Source organism: Peromyscus californicus, unplaced genomic scaffold, assembly GCF_007827085.1.
Source record: "Peromyscus californicus insignis strain IS unplaced genomic scaffold, ASM782708v3 Scaffold_8__1_contigs__length_139910024, whole genome shotgun sequence".
NCBI classification, from domain to species: domain Eukaryota; kingdom Metazoa; phylum Chordata; class Mammalia; order Rodentia; family Cricetidae; genus Peromyscus; species Peromyscus californicus.
In genome coordinates, this window is record NW_026294606.1 from 63,613,181 (window position 1) to 63,630,269 (window position 17,089).

The following is a 17,089-nucleotide window of genomic DNA, read 5'->3' on the forward strand; positions in this document are numbered from 1 at the left end:
TTCTTTTAAGAAGGTGTGTGTATGTGTGTGTGTGTATGAGAGAGAGAGAGACAGAGACAGACAGACAGACAGACAGACAGATGGAGAGAGAGAGAGAGATCCTTTGAGCTGGAGTTACAGGCAGTTATGAAAAGAGGGAATCTGACCCCTTGAGCTGGAGTTACAGGCAGATGTGGGTGCTGAGAACCAAACTCGGTTCTCTGCAGGAACAGTACATGCTCTTAACCTCTGAGCCATCTCCCTTTCCTCCCCCACAATCTTTCTTTTGCTTCAGCATTATTCATTTTTTCTTCTTTTTTTTCCTCTCTCTCTCTCTCTTTTTGAAATCCTAGGGATTGGCTCTAGAGCCTCACACATCACACATGCTAAGCAAGTACTCTACACACAGCTATATCCTTGGACTCCTGTTTTTTATTTTAAGATGGAATCTCACTAAGATACCCAGACTGTCCTTGAACTTACTCTGTAGACCTGGCTGAACTTGAAATTGCCATCCTCCTGCCTCAGCCTCCCAAGTAGCTGGGGTAACAACCATGTACCCCCAGGTCCAGCACTGTATTTGTTCTTATGCATGCAGAGAGTCTAACCCTCTGTCCCTTGCTGGACAGGCTCTCGGTATAAGCACACTTCAGGTTCTGAGCTGCTGGCCCAGTCTGGCTCTAATCATGCAGAAGAGCTCAGCAGCTGCCCCTCTAATGAGGACCAGCTGTTCCTCTCCATAGCGGTGGAAGACAGCTGAGGCCGACGTTTGTGGTCACCTGGCTCAAGGCGCTTATCACCTGTCACTCCAGGGAGAACAAATGCATGCAAGAGCTAGGCCTTGCTAAGGACTCCCCAGAGGAGAGCCTGCTGCTCCCATCACTACGCTTCTGAGAGCAACTATGATCTTCTCATTCTCCATCTCTGGGATCCAACTAAAAAGAGTGTGGGCTAGCAGCTGGAGTGAGACTGGAAGACTTGTGTATCTAACATGCTTTCAGATTGTGCTGCTGCTGCTGCTGCTCCCCGGACCAGACTGAGCAGCAGCAGATTCCAGGAGCCTTTTCTGATGGTTCTCTTGCCCAACCATGGATCCAAGTCACCTAGGGAGCTGCTGGAAAATTCTAAGGCCCAAGCCATGATGATTTTTCAAATGCAGCCAGGGTGGGACAATGGCTAACTAGTCATCACACCACCTTGAGCTGCAGGACAGGGCAGTTGCCTGGAAATGCCACAGACTCCAACTATGCAAATCTAGACTATCAATGTAAATAATAACCAGTCTTCCTCTAAGAGTCCAGATACATCCTAGCCAGGTATTGCTTCAGCCAGTATAGAGTGATGAATGTGTGATATATGTATGTGTATACATATGCAGAGGCTGCCTGGGGACTAGATCCTGGCTTGATGAAGAGTAGAATACTGCTCAAGGTCGAAATGTTAGGCAAGTCTAAGTACAGGTGAGCCTGTCCTGAAAATGCATGTGCAGGGGTTTTAGAGCATCTGAAGAACTTGACCATGAGTATCATTCTGTCCTCACCCCGGCTGCATATGGTAAGTGGGAAAAGCACAGACCACTATTTCTGTCTCAGGCGTGAGGAAGCTGGGTCAGACAAAGTGACATGGAAGGACCAGAGTTAGGCCTATCAGGCCATTCTCCACAGAGGCCAGGGCAGTGTCCCCAGCCCTACCCAACAGACTTGAAGGTGACAGTAGAAACCCTGGAAGCCTAGCAGGAAAACTTAGAGAAGAGCAAGCTTTCCCCAAAGCCTCCTGAGTGGATGTAATACAGCCCGTGAGCAGCTTAACACACGAAGAGAAGGCGGATGACTGGGATGCTTCTCCACTATTTCCTCACCTCCGCTCTTGGTTTTCTAGATCGACTCTCTGGCCGTCCACAAGCCCAGCATGAGCAGGTTAGAAACTTGGTGTTCTTTGTGCATCCCTCTACCTTTTCAAGTGAGGCTGTTCTTGTTCACAAACATTTTCTGAGCATTTCCTCTATGCAGGTGCTGCTCCAAGTACTGAAGATACAGCAGAGAGTGATGTGCATGTGCACTCAGACACACACACACACACACACACACACACACACACACACACAGATGTACAGACACCAATACACATGGAGACACACACATACACAGGCACAAATACACAGGGACACAGACACAGATACACACACACAGATGCATAGACACCAATACATATGGAGACACACACACACAAACACAGGCACAAATACACAGGAACACAGACAAATACACACACACACACACACACACACACACACACACACAAAGATACATACTTGTGCTCATGCTCACATGTGCACCTAGACACACTTGTGGATGCATGCACAGAGACACACACTCATGCTGTCACACATGAGTGCACACACCTGTCACACAGTACACACACACACACACCCCTCTTCCTTGAGGTCTCAGTATGCCCATCCCCTCTCATTTCAGCCCTTTCAGCCCTTCAGTATTCATCAGAATGTTTGGCACCATGAGAAAAGCTAGATTTTCAAGCCCACCATTCAATACAAAGATTTCAGATTGGAGAAATATCGAGTGAGCTTTCCGGTCTCCAGAGGCCAGGCTGTATGAAGCAACTTTTCCAGCTTTGGTGAATCCATAAATCTTTCGCATTGCATCCCACACAGAAGCCTAAATCAGTATGCACTGGAGATTTCTGTTTACATACTGTCTGGGACCACTGAGTGGCCAGACATTATCTAGTCCCGTCTCATCAGTAGCCAAAAGCTCCATATTTCACATGGTGCCTTCCTCTACCTCAGCCACTGAGAGAGGTCTTGGAGCCCCAGGGCTTAGCCTTGTTCCCTGGTGTACCACCAGCAAGCCATATGGTCTTAGATGATTCATTCCAATCTTTGTCTTTCTGTTTCCCATTTTACAATGATGCATTTGACAAGGAAACCTCTGGGGCATCCTTCAGCTCTTAAACCTCTCCATCCATCACACTTCAGTGAAATGCCATTGGGTTCCAGTGCCCCTCATGGATGCTGCCTTAGCCTCGAAAAAAAGACAAAGGAGGGGTGCTGCCGAGTCAGGTGTAAATGGTTCAAATCCCGAGTAATATGGAAAATTTTCACAGTTGAACCTGCAAATTTCAGGGTTTTTTTTTCCCCTCCAAATTTGGATCCCAGCCCAGAGCAGGGAGGCACAGGAGGTAAAATTGTTTGAGTCGTTGTGAAGTGCACATTTCCTGCTGTTTCTTTCCAGGTCTGCGTTAAATTAACAAGCTCAAATGCGAACATTAACAAAGATGACTCAGGCTTGGAGAATGTTGGTAGCATGACACTGGTTTGGAGGAACAGCAGAAACAGGACTCCTCTTGTCCGTTTGTTGACAAAAGACAGCAAGGGATCATTAATCTAGTTCACTGGTCTCTAAACAGTATTTTTTTTTTTAGTGTGTATGAGTGTTTTGCTCGAATGTATGTATGTGTACCACATGTGTGTCTGGTACCCACAGAGTCAAAAGAGCTCACTGGATCCCCTAGAACTGGAGTTACTGAAGGTTGTGAGCCACTATGTGGATGCTGGGAACCAACCCCAAGTCTTCATGTGTCTAAATAGTTTTGATCATGCATCCTGATGATAAAAATATTTTGAGCATGCTCCAAATATATGGATGTTCATATATTTGAATATTATAGATGTATAATACTATACTGATTAGCATATGAATCATACACAAAGAGAATTAAAATGACAAGATCAAGAAAAAAATTAAATTTCCCAGAAATAAAACTTGATTAAGTTTTTATATTTGTGCAAACTGGAAGGTTCTATTTTTTATTCTTTTAATCTGTTTTAAAAGTTTGTTATAAAGCAACTTGAAATTACAATTCCAAGTCTAATTTATCTAGATTCTTTGTTTTAACTGGAAAGGCTATGGTGTAAAAATATATAGACCTAAATGGAAGGAGTATACTGTTGAGCGTGCTTATAATTAGGAATGTGATCCAATGCAATTTGAACATTTAAAAGACTGAAAGTAGAAACTGCTCCCTTCACTCCTGTGGTGTCTGAATGAGAACGGCCCCCATAGGCTCAGATGTTTGAATACTTGGTCCCCAGTCAGTAGAACTGTTTGGAAAGAATTAGGAGGTGTGTCATTAGGGGAGGAGTTGAGATTTTAAAAGATTTGTGCCATTCCCAGTGTGCTTTCTGCCTCCTGCCTATGACTTGAGATGTGACCTCTCAGCTGTTTCCGCTGCCATGGCTTCCCTCCTCCATCATGGACCCTAACCCTCAGGAGCTGTAGACCCAACCAAATGCTTTCCTTTATAAGTTGCCTTGGTCATGGAGTTTTATCACAGCAATAGAAAAGTAACCAAGACAATTACCATCATCCTTTTCTGTCCTTCCTACCAAAGATGTCTCTAAGTTATGCTATAGAAACATATATAATCTAATCAACATACAAATAGTCCCTCCTAAAGACATGGTTCTCTAAATACGTGAATGTTAAGCCTAATGTTTCTATTTTAAAGTCTAAGTAAAGACAAAAAAAAATTTAATTGTTAATAAAATAGAAACCATTGTATATAGACTAAGGGCTTCCTCTTGGTTAAATCACTGCAAAGAGCTTGGGATTTCTTACTGCTGGAGAAATGGTCTGAATCTCTTGGAGAATGTGGTACCTTTCTATAGAACCCAGCCAGCCTTCGAATGAATAGAACTGACCTAGAGAACACAGTGCAAAATCTTTTCAGATAATTTTGCATTTTATGAATCAAAGTGGAATCTATGTAGAGTGTGGTGGTGTGAGCGGTGGCAAAGGCTATGTTAACAAGGGACTTCATGGTGAGGCAGGCATTATAAAATTGTAAGTTGTTGTGGTTTGAATAAGAACGGCACCCATAGGATCATCTATTTGAGTGCGATCACCAGCGAGCAGCACTGGTTGAAAGGATTCTAAGGATTAGGAGGTGTAGCCTTGTTGGAGGAAGTGTGTCACGGGGGGTGGGCTTTGAGCTTTCAAAAGTCTATGCCAGGAGCATGCTCTGTCTTTCTCTGTCTCTATCTTTTTCTCTCTGGGGATCAGGATGTAGCTCTCAGCTTCTTCTCCAGCACCAAGCCTGCCTGCTGCCACGCTCTCTGCCATGATGATAATGAACTGTGCCTCGGAAACTGTAAGCCAGTCCCTGGTTAAATGTTTTCTTTTGTACAAGTTGCCGTGGCCATGGTGTCGCTTCATAGCAATAGAACACTGACTAAGGCAAAAGTCTTTCAAGAGTTCCAGTTTGCATGCTGATTGATGCTTGTGACCTTTTAGGGTAAAGAATAAATACAGAGAAGTGTAGATAAAGCACTTACTGCATAGAGAACCATCTGCATCTCAGGGCAACTGAGGCACAAGGACCTCCCTTTCTGGAGGGTTTCCCAGAGTAGACAGCTTCAATGATACCTGAGCATCTTGTTCCAATGTCGATTGATTTGGTCAGTCTGGAGTGGGGCCGGAGATTCTGCCTTCCTAGAAAGCCCTGAGAGTCAGAGATACTGCTATTCTAAGACCATAGACCCAGGAGAACAAGCTTCAGCATGTATGATCTCCCACAGGAGCTGGAGTCGTCTTGAATCTATAGCAGTTGGATGGCACAGCCAGCAGGTGTAGAATCTAGAGGCTGGCAACAGTGAGCTACAAAGCACAGGAACTATGAGTTGTGACTAATTATCACCAACTCGGCCGTCCAACCAACAACACCTCAGTGTTAGTTGCAGCCAAATCAAAGCATTTGTCAATTCCCTCCTCTGTGAGAGGCAGTTGGAGTAGCAATGGTCGTGGGCACCACAGCGCCCCCTGCAGTCAGGAGGAAACTCCAGAGTCGACCAGGCGCTCTACACAAAGCCTGCCTGACAATCTGGCTCATGTGAGGACTAAATGCAGGAGTTGTGGGGTGCAGTGTCCCCTCTTCTGTGGGCTGTTGGCACACACCCTACCCCTGGAGCTCTTCCTGGAAGGGAAACTCCCTTTGTGGCCTGGCCTTTTGCAGCTAACAAGCAAATTGTAGTGATGGAAAGGATTTGTTCCAACCTCATCGGGCACAGAGAAGGTAAGACCCAAAGGCCACAGGGGTCAGCCACTGCTTTCTCTCTGGTCGACTGGGGCTCCTCCCAGTCAACTCAGTTAAGGGAGTACTCCTTCTCTGATTCTATGGTAATCTTTGGCCCCCACTACAATTGTGAAGAAGCTGGAAGAAGCTCACGTGTTATATTGTTTCAAACGTGTGTGTGTGTGTGTGTGTGTGTGTGTGTGTGTGTGTGTGTGTGTGTGTGTGTGTGTGAGAGAGAGAGAGAGAGAGAGAGAGAGAGAGAGAGAGAGAGAGAGAGAATCAGCCTGCTCTCTACAGAGATCTGTCTTTATAGAAATCCCCTACATCAGTGGTTCTCAACCTTCCTAATGCTGCATACTTTAATATAGCTCCTCATGTTGTGGTCACCACCAACCATAAAATTATTTTCGTTGTTAGTTCATAACTGTAATTTTGCTGCTGTTATGAATCATAATGTGAATAGCTGATATTTCCAATGGTCTTAGGTGAGTCCTGTGAAAGTATCATTGGACCCCAAAGGGATCATGACCCACAGGTTGAGAACCACTGCCCTACATAGTAACACAGACAAAGCTCTGGGTCAGAGAGGCTGCAGAAGTAAAGTCTGGTTAAAGCTGAGGGGCTGTCTTCCTCAACACTTGCCATATAAATATGTACAACCCTTTTTTTTTATTCCCAGGAGGAATAAGGTGTTTTTGAAACCATTCCTAAGGTGGCTGTGGATTAGCTCCTGGTATCCTTAACAACGTCCTCCCAAGGACTCACACTGGGCCCTGGCTCAGTGGGAGATTATTTTAGGAAGTGACTAGGGGAATGTCTCCTTTTAGGAGAAGCAGCAATTTCCCCTTGCTTCCTCTTAACCCCAGTTACTTTGTCCCCTGTCTGACCCATGGAGAGTCGCCCAGAAGGGCATGGAAGCTGAGACAGCGACCTCTTGGCTCACCAGTGGTGCACCCTTGGTGTTTGTACTTGGTCGGGAATAAGTCAAGTATTAGAAGAAATGATGAATCTTTGCGTCAGTGAGGGGAAGGGCAGTGGTGAACCCCAGCTGGTCAGCCTCTCTGCCCATCACAGACCCCCAATGAAACACGTGATTCCCGCTGGATGCATTCATTTATGACTACTTTTCCCCAAAGCCTAAGCACTGGGGCACCGTTTGTTTCAGCTCAGGGTCATGCCCTGCCAATTTTAATTCTGCTTTCTCTGGCTGTCTGTTATTCAAGCCTTTTAAAAACAGAGTTGTTGTTGAAGATTACATTTAATTTATTTATTTGGGGCAACACATGTCATGGCACAAGTGTAAAGGTCAGATGACAACTTCTGTTCATTCTCCTGCTCCATATGGGTTCTGAGGATCGAACTCAGGTCATCAAGCTTCCAGTGAGCACATTTACCTGATGAGCTATCCCTCTGGGCCCTCATTCAAGGCTTTTACACTTAGAAGTATATTCTTTCAGAGCAGAGTATCCCAGTCTAGCATTTAAGAGCTTCTAAAAGTGATTAGAACCCATTTAGCACCCCTGGAAAGGAAATGCTACCAGATTGCCTATGCTCAGTAAGTCCCACTCACCCCAGAACAGACGTGCCCTCAGCCTTCAGTGACAGACATGCCTGGCCTCCTAGAAGTCTCAGGTTAGCTTCTAAGGGCAGAGAGCCAATTTTAATCAGGGGCAGTTCCAGGTGCTTCCTTTCAGCCAGCCAGTTGTTTGCATCTGCTACATCTTGGACTCCAGGGAAAGACCAGAAATGTTATAGACGCAATCAGGAAGAAGCAGGCTCCCCTCAAAGTGAAGGATGAACTACAGCAGAGGTTGTGGGGGTAGGAAGGCTAGGTGAGGCTGGCTTTGGGGTGGGGGAGAAACTATTACCTTCCCAAGGCCCTGGAACTTAGGTGGGGATTCTGGAGAGAGTCTACTCTAAGGGGAATGAGATACAGAGTGGAATCTCAGAATTAGGATGTGGAGCCAACAGGGCTGTGTTCTGGCAGAATCCACAAAAGTGGGGAATTGGCTGTCTATGTAGGGTGATAGCAAGAAAGACAGGATGCTTGCAGTTATTCCTCGAAATCCATCTGATGCATACTCATCCCCTGCCTCCTGCTAAGTTTCTTCGTGGGGATTCATAGGTGCTCTGGGAGCATGGGCTGAGCCCAGCTGCAGGAAACTCAGTCTCTCTGCTAGTTGCTGTGTTTATTCTGGCCACTATCACCAAGGGAGCCTGAATGGCCTCTGTGTCTGCTTCCCTATGGCTGAGATACCTGCTCATCACATGGCCATGCAGAAGCATGCCTGAAATTGAAGACCACAGGGAGCCAGCAAGGTGGCCCAGGCATCACTCTGTTTCTTGGCTAATTCCCCTTTGGGGGTGATTTGCTTGCTCTTGGTAGTTGGAGAATTCTTTTTTTAAATCTTAACATCTTTGGTTTGACTGAAGTGTCTTAAGGGACTAGCTGCACTTGAAATCTCCTGATTGGGTCTTCTATTTTCATTGGTCTGGAGTGTTATATATGTAAGAGAGAGGATTATGAGCAATTATATGCCTATTATATCCTACAGAGGGGAGATATGCTTCCTGCCCATCTCAAACACATGCCCATGTACTGTACTGCAAGGAAAATCTATGCTGAATATTGTCCCCCTGTTCCTGTGATGTGTGCGTGTGTGTGTGTGTGTGTGTGTGTGTGTGTGTGTGTGTGTGTGTGAAGTCAGAAGCATCTCAAGGACCTTTCAGAGAATCTGCATAGGTCCTCAGTAGATCTAGCAAGAGACCATGGACTCCTTGCTTAGGCTCTGCCTTCCTGCTGTAGAAGAGATGAAGATCTTTTAGTGTGTGATATGGGGCCTGTCCTTAAAGGAGACATCCTTCTTCCAGTCCTGTGTACCTCTCTGTCTGTGAAGGTGAGAAAACTCTGTCAGCTATGGGGTGAGCATACCCATTTCTTATATGAGAGTGACTGAATTACTCTTGATCCAGCCATGTCCTGGTCACCTCAATGAGGTAACACCTGAGAATTCTGCCCTGTGAATGAATGGCCAATTCTGTTCCCAAGGATCACAGAAATCTATAGGACATGCCCCATGCACTGAAAACTTTCTGTTCCAATGTTTCTCCATTGACTTCTAGATTGTTTGACTAGGGCATGCATTTCTACAAAGTGGGGATTCTGTCTTCTACTCCGAAGGGTCCACCATAGGAGTTTGTTGGATGTTTTGTTACTTGAAGGATGACAAAGGAGTCTGTGTTGTGTGACTGTTTATCAACTTTCTGTTCAATACAGCTCTCAAATGGGGACTATATATCAGACTCAACCTTTGCATAACAAAATTGTCTGTCTCACACTTTAAGAAATTCTGACTTGAGTGAGCTGAAGTGAAAGCCTGGGTTAGGGTGTATATTTCAGGTTTATGGAGCTTTACAATTCTGATAAATTGTTCGATGCTTCCCACTGACTTCCCTCCAACTCACAGTGGTTCTGAAATGACCTCCTATTGTTTGGAATAGCAAATCTAAGCCTGCACAGTGATACCTGTGGTTTGGTTTCAACACATCCTTGCAGCACAGTGCACCACAGTTGTGTTAGAAATAATGTAATAGAAATGTCAACCAGCTGCAAGTTGCAACATTTAGAAGTACTCTTTTTTTTTAATGTTTTTTTGAGACAGGGTTTCTCTGTGTAGCTTTGGAGCCTACCCTGGAACTCACTCTGCAGACCAGGCTGGCCTTAAACTCACAGAGATCCACCTGCCTCTGCCTCTGCCTCCCGATTGGTAAGATTAAAGGCGTGTGCCCCCACCACCTGGTATAGAAGTACTCTTAGGTAAGAACAAAAAGGAAACTTCCAGAAAGGAAGATTTATTGGTGAAATTATTAAGGCCACTCCACATAGTTAAAAGGAAGATTTATTTAGTGGGTAACTTACAAATGAAGGGGATAGGTAGGTCGTGGGGTCTGGGGAAGGTGTATCGCAGTCCAGCGGTGTTCTCTGGAGCTCTGCTTGGTCCACCTCCACCGTCCAAGGTCCAGCAACAGAGAGAGCTGCTCATCCAGATCTCCGGTCTCCTGGCACCTCCCTTGGCCCCGCCTTGTAGGCGTGACAGTTGCCGAAGCCTCAATGGGGATTGGAACTTCCAGATCAAAGCTGGAATGGCTACCCACTACAAAGATTCTAAAAGTAAAGGGTGGAGTTCCCACTCTTAAGATGGCTTAGAGTTGGTCCTAACATTTGGGGATGAAACTGAAGTAGAATTCACAGCACTTTGTCTCCTGGTGTATGGAAGCTTGGTGATGTTCATTTCCATGATATCCTGGGTGGAGCTGCCCCTGGAGGCATAGACATGGTATCTCGCCACATAAAAAACCAATGTGAATGCAGTTGTACCTAACAGTGTAAAAAGAATTGGGAGCTGGAAGCTGGTCTCATGACACAGAGTGAGCGTGAGGACTTGGAGGGGACAGATGTCCACAGTGTATGGCTCCCCACCCTCCTTTGTGGGTTCTCACTCATGGACTCAATGTGTTTCAGTGTCCTGATCATCATCTACCATAAAACAGCTGTCCAGATTTGAGGTTTTCCCCCTCTTTCTGTCTCACTGGCAACTCAAGCCACTACTCTAAAGAATCAGCGGGCAAAGAACGGAGCCCTGTGCTTGCTTTGTTTAGACTCTTGGGTGGCCCAATTCTCAGTTCTTGAAACAAGTGAGTGAAACCATTTGAGAAGAGCCCTCCTCTGAGTCCACAGCTTGCCCATTCCTGTATGAAATCAATATATTCCAGTCAAGTCTCCATGTGGCGGGTTTATGTGATGATATTAACCTCTTATTAAACCCAGCTTTTTTCAGATTTATACTTTAAATAATACTAATTCACAATTAAATTTTTTTAACCATCAAATTTCCTTTCTGTCAAAAGCAGCCCTGAAGATGTAAGGAAGTGTGTTTGTCTCACGGGCTTAAGAGTATTGTTGGTAGAGTCTTAGAGGTTAGAGGTCTGATTCAAGGAGTTTCAATATGTCAGGTCCAGTCACCCTGCCCAAAGAAAGCAAACAAAACCAATGATAAAAACACAGGAAGGGCTTTATCTTAGTTACTGTTTCATTGCTATGAAGAGATACCATGACTATGGCACTCTTTTTTTAATTTAATTTTATTTTTTTTTATTTTGCAATAAACTATGGCACTCTTATAAGAGAAAGCATTTAATTGGGGGCTTGCTTATAGTCTCAGAGACTCAGTCCATTATCATCATGGTGGGAGTATGGTTTCAGGCATGGTGCTGGAGACATAGTTGAGAGCTACATCCTGGTCCACAGGTCGGGGTGGGGAATGGGGGTGGGGGAGAGAATGGGGGGGAGCTGGACCTGGCATTGGCTTTTGAAACCTTGAAATCCACCCCCAGTGACACACTTCCTCCAACAAGGCCACACCTCCTAATCCTTCTAATCCTGTCAAAGGGTTCCACTCCCTGGTGACTAAGCATTCCAATATATGAGCCTACAGGGGCCATTCTTATTCAAACCACCACAGGCTTTAATCAAAATGGCCATTTGGAGAAGATGAAAACTAGGCATTTTAGTCTGTCTTCAGGGTACTGACATAAGCTTTAGGTTTCTATAGAGGAAAATGGGGTGCAGGATGAGAAGTACCTGTGATCTGGTTGATCGTTATCTCAATTCTGTTAATACAAAATGGCCCCAAAGAGGGCCTTATTGTTTTGGGGGGCAGTAAGGTTCCAGTGAGATGATGGTTCCTACCTGAAGGGCACCACAATGATGTGATGACTGTCTGTGAGGTTCTACTGTTCCTGGGACCCAAGGGGGTTTAGGACAATGACTGGAGACTCTCAGGAAGCTTTCTTGGAGTCTGTTAAAATTGGCATAAAATGCCTCAGCTATTTTTATCTTTGTGCCTTCAACCTTGAAGGGGGATGAGTGAAATTAGGTTATCACTAATTTCTGTATCAACATGGTGATTGACATGCCTACCAGCAGCACTTAATCTAGAGTCCAAGCCCATAACAAAGGACACATGTGGCATGAAGATGCCAGACTTCCGTCTTGCTGTTAATTCCCATGTGCGCCCATGTGAGGAGCCAACACTTTTTTTTAGCAAAATGGCTTCTGTTTGCTTGTTCATAGTAAAGAATCCAACCCAAAGTCCAAAATTTACCTGTGGAAACTGCAATTTGTTAAATTTTATGAGTCCATGATTATTTTAATATAGCATGATATTTAAAATTGCTTACAAGCCAGGCAGTGGAGGTACATGCTTTTGATCCCAGCACTTGGGAGGCAGAGACAGGCAGATTTCTGTGAGTCCACGGCCAGCCTGATCTACAGAGTGAGTTTCCATACAGCCAAGGATACACAGAGAAACCCTGTCTCAAAAAAAACCAAAAACAAAACCAATCAATCAAACAAACAAACAAAAACCAAAATTGCTTACCACCAGGAAAGCAGAAATGAACCAAAGTGACGCCATAGCTTACAGTCACACATTGGAGAACATAAATCCATGTAAATGTGCAGATTGAAATTCAGTTCTTTCCACGGGGACACAAGTTGTGACAGGTAATGACTACAGGCTAGCTGCTCAGCCCACGGCCAAGGAGGCAGCAGTACCTCTTGAGTGGACAGTGATGAGAAAGTCAAGTGGAATGTCAGGCAGCAAGGCTTCTGGTCCTCTCCATCTTTGTCAAGTGTTCATCAAGAACTGTAAATGGGAATGACTAGATAGGGTCCTCCATGTTAGCAGGAGGTGGTTTTCATTATATATCAGTGGAGAACATCAAACACTCCACATTTCCATGTCAGTTCGGTGGTTTTCATTATATATCAGTGGAGAACATCAAACACTCCACATTTCCTACAGCAAGTTGTCTTTCGCAGCTGATATTCCATTTTTCTTTATTATTAAAGGCATCTTTTATGTTTAGCTGTTGGCATTTTGCTATGTTTTGTTTATTTGGTTTTGTCTTGAAATTTTTGAGGGCATTTATCCTGGAAAAAAAAAACTTCAACATGCCAATGTTGTAAATCATGTGGTTATTTCAAATGTGTTGTTAGTGGTAGGCTAATACACTCATTCTTCAGGAGAAATAAAAATAATCCTCTGCCATGAGTGTTTGTCAGTTTCTCGGCTGTAAATGTGCCACATCTGGCTGGTGTTAAGCACTCGACAGAACGTCATAGAGGCAGAGCTGGGAATAGACAAGCACAGTGGGTTCTTATGATTTGGTATGAGCCCATTTTGACAGAATGCAACACATCACTGATTTAATACATGCAGAAAGAACACATATAAGAATATGTTACAAACACACCACATAACACCACCCAGGTCAAGAAACAGAACATGACCTGCAGGGAAGCCCACCACACCTTTTACCATTTTGGATCTCTCTCCTCGTTAGAGTTAGCTACTGTCCTCATATTTAGGACACACTTACCCCCTTTTTTTTTCCTTTTGGTTTTTCGAGACAGGGTTTCTCAGTGTAGTTTTGGTGCCTGTCCTGGATCTTGCTCTGTAGACCAGGCTGGACTTGAACTCACAGAGATCGGCCTGCCTCTGCCTCCCGAGTGCTGGGATTAAAGGGTGCGCCACCACCGCCTGGCTACACTTACCCTTTCTAATGCTTACCTCTGTACCACACAAGTATGCACGTTCTGGTTTAAATTGATCCATTTTGGATTCTATACTAATGAAATCATGCTCTGTGACTTCTTTGGCTATTTCTGTGTTTTGTGCAACATAACGTCCATGAGATTTATCCATGCTGTTGCCTGTAGCTGGGGTTGATTCACCTTCATTGCTGAACAGTATTAAAACTTGGGAATATTCCCAGGAATGTACTGGAACCAGCTTGCCCAGATTGAGAACGGATGGTTAAATGTTCATGGGTTCTATAAGCTAATTGATAGAATGTTGGGAGCTCGAAATTGGCCCTGAAGGGAGTATTTACACCATGGAAATTGGCGGGTGCTGTGAATTAGAGCTCTTCTCTCTGGTGTTGAACATCTTGTCAGTTTACCAGTAACTATATGATAACATATTTGTCTAGTCTACAGTACATAGGAGTTTTGGTTTACTTCCAGTTTGTAGCACTGAACATTCTTTTCCATGTGTGCTGGTAGAATGGGCTCCAATTTCTAAGGGATGCTTATATATACTTTAAACTTTTGCTAGACTACTGCTTGTGTACTTATATATCATTATGTATCAAATATCAAGGTTGTATTTTCCCAATTCCTAAAGATATTGAACATTTTTACTTAGGTTATTTGGTTCATTCAGTTTTTTTTTTCTTATGTAAAAATATTAGTTCAAGCCTTTTCCTGATATTTTGCTTTCTTTTTCTTGCTGATTTTCAGAGTCCATTATATATTCTGGATATTCTCATACAAGCATGTACTGCTACAAACTTCCCTCTACTCCTTTTGTGTCTCTTCCTTGGGGAGTGGTTTCCAGTGCTGTGGCACTTTGAATGAGAATGCCCGCCCCGTTAGGCTCGTGTATTTGAACACAGCCCTCGGTCCCCAGTTTGTAGCACTGTATGGGAAGGTGGTGTGGTCTTCCTGGGAGAAGTGCGTCATGTAACTGGGGGTGGGCTTTAAAGTTCATAGCCTTGCTCCACTTCCAGCTCATTCCGTTTCCTGCTCATGGGGGAGGATGTGATCTCATGACTTGCTGCTTCCGCTGCCCTGTCTGTCACTTGCTGTCATGGTTCTCTGCCAGAGGCTCTCAACCATAATCCCGAGTAAACTCTTTCTTCCATGCTTTGCCCTCAGTTATAGTGCTTTATCATTGCCACAGGCACTGTGCTAACAGCAGCAAAAACTTGTTTAGATTTAATGTGGGTGCATTAGGACCAACTGGATTTATTTTGATTTTGTGTGGATGAAATTTGCTTGATTCCTTTTAACTGTCTCTGGAATTGCTTCCTTCCTCTTAGTCCGAGGTCTTAGCCTAAGGTACAGTCTATCAGAAAGTATAGTATGTATTTTGAAGAATAGCAAACCTTTCTCTTCATAGTAAAAAATGTGAATTAGAAAAACACTGAAGGAAACAGGGTGACACACACCTAAAATCGCAGCACTCAGGATCTAGAGACACTAGTTCAAAGCCAGCCTTGCCTTAAAATAATGGTAATAGTATATTAATAATTGTAGCCAGAGGCTTTTCTCTGTCCCAGTCCATCCCTTGGCCGCTTGTAAATAATCAGTCAGAGGCTTGATATTAATCACAAACTGTCTGGCCTATTGTTCAGGCTTATTACTAACTAGCTCTTACAACTTAAATTAACCCATTTCTATTAATCTATGTATTGCCATGTGTCTGTGGCATTACTGGTCTGCTGACATCTTGCTCCTTAGGTACCTGGATGGTATCTGTCCCTGGCTCCACCCTTCTTCTCCAGTATCTCTGCTTGGATTTCCCACCTGGCTCTTATCCTGCCTTGCCATAGGCCAAAGCAGCTTTATTGATTAACCAATGGGAGCAACACATGTTCACAGCATATAGAAAGACATCCCACATCAAATAATAATAAAAACAATAAACATATGCTGAATTCTTTATCAGTCTTCTGACTAAGATCAAGTGTAGTATCTGTTTGTATCGGTTTGATATCTCAAATTCCTCTATCTGAGAACAGTGTATTTATTTGGTGGGTTTTTCCAGCTGGGAGATAGAATAAGAGCTTGATCCACTCACTGCATTCATTGTTCTGATATTTCAGTACTTTCAGAAATGTGCATCCCTCAGAGTACATACAAAAGAAAAAAGTACATGGGAATATATTTTCTCACATACGATATTGGCTACACATACACAAATTAATTAATAATTAAATAGAAGTCCACCTTTGACTCCATACCTGACCAGGCTGTGAGGGAAAAGACACCCCTTTCATTGCCAGCAGGAGTGCAAAGTGATACAGCTGCAGAGGAGTCAGTAACAAAAGCTCACTCTCTGAGTGCATCTTCCTTTATAGATTCGACATCTTTATAAACTAACATTAGGACTGCCGGGCAGGATGCATGCCTATAACCTCTGCACTCGGGAGGACCAGGCTGGCGGACTGAAAGTTCAAGGCCAGGCTGAGCTACAAAGTGAGACCCTGCCTCGATACAAATGTTTCTAAAAAAATTCTAATTATTAAAAAAGAAACTGTGGAGGCTGGAGAGATGGTTCAGTGAGGTCTAATTACTTTCCTATTCTGTAAAGAGACACCATGACCAAGGAAACAAAAAAATAGGCAAAGCACTTAATTGAGGGCTTGTTTACAGATTCAAAGGGTGAATCTATGACCATCATGGTGGAGAGCATGGCGGCAGGCAGGCAGGCAGGCAGGCATGCAGGCAGGCATGCAGGCAGGCAGGCAGGCAGGCAGGCAGGCATGGTGCTGGAGCAGTAGCTGGGAGCTCACATGTATCTGATCCACAAGGAAAAGACGGCTGGAGTGGGGTCTGGCATAGGGTTTTGAAACCTCCAAACCCACCCCCCAGTGACACATCTCCATCAAGTCCACACCTCCTAATCATTCCTAAACAGTCCTAAGAGTTACTGGGAACCAAATATTCAAATATATAAGTCTACAGAAAGCCATTCTCTTTCCAACCACCATAGTAATCCATGTTACTGGCTGCAGATCTCTTAGTTAAGCCCTGAGAATTGCATATTCTTCTTTTTTAAAACTTTTATTTATTATGTATACAGTGTTTTGCTTGCATATATGCCTGCAGGCCAGAGGAGGGCACCAGATCTCATTACAGATGGTTGTGAGCCACCATGTGGTTACTGGGAATTGAACTCAGGAACTTTGGAAGAGCAGCCAGTGTTCTTAACCTCTGAGCACATATTTCTCTAGCCCACATATTTCTTTCAAAAAGGAAATGAAGACAAGATATTCTCCCCAGTGGTGGGATTCTTAATATTTTCCAGCATTATTTTCTTTAGGCAGCTACTTTTTCTGATCCTGTATTTGATTCTATGTTTGCTAATTTTTCCCTCCAGATGTGAAAAAA

General features: G+C 44.1%; 1 non-coding gene across 1 annotated transcript; it reads left to right on the forward strand.

The window, feature by feature from the left end:
• The first annotated feature begins 15,632 nt into the window (after window positions 1–15,632).
• LOC128104879 (U2 spliceosomal RNA) lies at window positions 15,633–15,825 on the forward strand. The gene has a single exon (XR_008216167.1). It is a non-coding gene; the product is annotated as a U2 spliceosomal RNA (small nuclear RNA).
• The last annotated feature ends 1,264 nt before the right edge of the window (window positions 15,826–17,089 follow it).